At 60.0% G+C, this 2408-nt stretch overlaps 1 pseudogene; it reads left to right on the top strand.

The window, feature by feature from the left end:
- The first annotated feature begins 915 nt into the window (after window positions 1-915).
- LOC116465787 (nematocyst expressed protein 4-like) lies at window positions 916-1952 on the top strand (annotated as a pseudogene).
- The last annotated feature ends 456 nt before the right edge of the window (window positions 1953-2408 follow it).

The raw sequence follows: 2408 nt of genomic DNA, 5'->3' as shown, positions 1-2408 counted from the left end.
GCCCTCACACTGGCCCTAGCACAGACCTGGTCCTATCTGTGGCCTTGACCCGGCATTGAGCCCTGCTCCTGACCCTGGTCCTGCCATGGCCCTGTCCCTCCCCGGCTCTGTCCTGGTCTTGTGCTGACCCTGACCCAGACCTCGGCCCTGCCCCAGCCTTGTCCTAGACCTGGCCACGGCCCTGCCTCTGCCCTAGACCGGCGCTGTCACTGGCATGGACCCTGGCCCTGGCCCTTCGCTACTTAAGGCCATACCCTGGCCCAGCCCTGGTCCTGACCCTGTCCTGGCCCTAATTTGGCCTGGCTCTACCCTGACATGCTATTCTGCCCCTAGCCCTGACCCTGTCCCTGTCCCTGGCCCTGTCCTGGCCCTAGCCCCGTTGCTGGTCCTGCCATGGCCCTTGTCCTGACATTGCCCTTTCCTGGTCCTGGCCCTGGCCCTGCCCCGGCCCTGCTCTGGCCCTGGTCTGAACCCTGGCCCTGCAATGGACCTGCCTTGGCCCTGCCCAGACCCTGGCTCTGGCCCCACCTCTGCCCTGGCCATACCCTTGCCCTGGCCTGGACCCTGGTCCTGGTCCTTGTCCTGCCCCAGCCGTGGCCCTGGCCCTGCCCTGCCTGTGCCCTGTTCTATCCTGGGCTGGCCCTGCCATGGCCTGGTCTTGCCATTGCCGTGCCCTAGCCTGCCCTGCTTGTGCCCTAGATCTGCCCCGGCCTTTGCCCTGTATTGGTTGTAGCCTTGACTCAGCCCTGGACCTTCCCTGACCTTGCCTCAGCCCTGGCACTACCCTAGTCTTGCCTTGGCATTTGCCCTACTCTCTCTATGGCCTGGCTCTGGCCCTGCCTTGCACAGGCCATGCTCTGCCCTGCGTGTCCCAGCCTGGGCCCAGCCCTGGTCTTACCATATTCCTGGCCCCAGCCGTACCCTTGTTTTGGCCCTGACCTTGCCCTGGCCCTCTCCTGGCCCTTCCTTGGTCGTGCCCTGCCCTTCCATGCCCTGGCCTTGCCCTTCCCCTGCATTGTCCCTGCACTGTTCCTACCCTGCCCTGGCACTGCCTTGGCCCCAGCCCTGGCCTTGCCCTTGCCCTGCCCTGGCCTGACCCCAGGCCTACCGAGTCCCTGAAATGGCCCTGGACCTGCCTTGCCATCCTCTGTCCTGGCCCTGTATTGTCCCCACCATGCTCTGGTCCAGCGCTTGCCCTGGCCCTGTTGCTAGTCTTGCCACTGCTATGGCCCTGCCCTGTGCTACCCTAGCCCTGCCCTGCCTTGGCCTTGGCCCTACCATGGCCTTCTCCTACCCTGGCCTGGCCCTACCCTGGTCTTTTCTACCCTGGCCTTGCCCTGCCCTGGCCTTGGCTTTGCCTTGTCCTGGTCCTGATTCTGCCCTGGCCCTGCCCTTGCTCTGGCCCTGTCCCTGGCCCAGCCTTGACCCTGGCCCTCGCCCTGACAATCCCCAGGCCCTGCCCTGGCCCTGCCTTGGCCCTGCCTTGGCCCTGTGCTATCTTAGTCCTGTCCTGGACCTGAACTCGCCCTGGCCCTACCCTCACCCTACACTGGCCCTGCCCTACCCTGGCCTTGCCCTGCCCTGGCCCTGCCTTTGGCCTGCCCTGGCTCTGGTTCTGCCGTGGACTTGCCCTTGCCCTGGACCCTCCCTGGCCATGATTTTCCATGGTCCTTCTCTGGCCTTGCCCTTGCCCTGTCCCCTTTCTGGTCCTGCCATGTTTCTGGCCCTGCCCTGTCCATGTCCTGGACCTGGCTCTGGCCCTGGACCTCCCTGTCCCTGCCCTGCCATACCGTGGCCCGTTCCTTGCTCTACACTGACCCTGCCCTGTCTTGGCCCTGTGCTACCCTAGCCCTGCCCTGGCCTTCTGCTGGCCCTGATCCTGCCATGGCCCTGGCCCTGGTTCTGCCCTGCTTCTGGCCCTGGCCTTGGTCCTGTCGTGTCCCTGGCTGTGACCCTGCCCCTGGTTTTTCTCTGGCCATGACCCTGCCCCAGTTCTGTCCTATCCCTTGCCCTGTCTCAGTTCCGTCCTAGCCCTGGCCTTTCACAGTACTTTATGCTTAGTAAGGGCTCCATAGTGTCTGTGAGTTGAATGTTGTATTCACAGTGTCTGCCAAAACAGAAAGAAGAAAAACAAAATCTGATGATGAGAAGTTAAAGCTTTGTATATAATATGCCTTGAATTGTAATTATTAGTTGTATTAGTTATTAGTTATTAGCCTGTTATTCATTGTATTACATATAGGTCATGGTTTTGTATGCATAACTCCAAACCATTGATACTGTTAAAAGAATATATGAATATATGAAAGAATGTGTAAACGTAAGAATGTATGAGTATCTAATGACCTTTCCTAATTAACTTTTATTTCTAGCTCCATTAGATTCTTCTCAGTGTAACAAATGTTTAT

Source organism: Hylobates moloch, unplaced genomic scaffold (genome assembly GCF_009828535.3).
Source record: "Hylobates moloch isolate HMO894 unplaced genomic scaffold, HMol_V3 SCAFFOLD_10147, whole genome shotgun sequence".
Classification (NCBI taxonomy): Eukaryota; Metazoa; Chordata; class Mammalia; order Primates; family Hylobatidae; genus Hylobates; species Hylobates moloch.
This window is presented reverse-complemented; position numbering and strand designations above follow the sequence as displayed.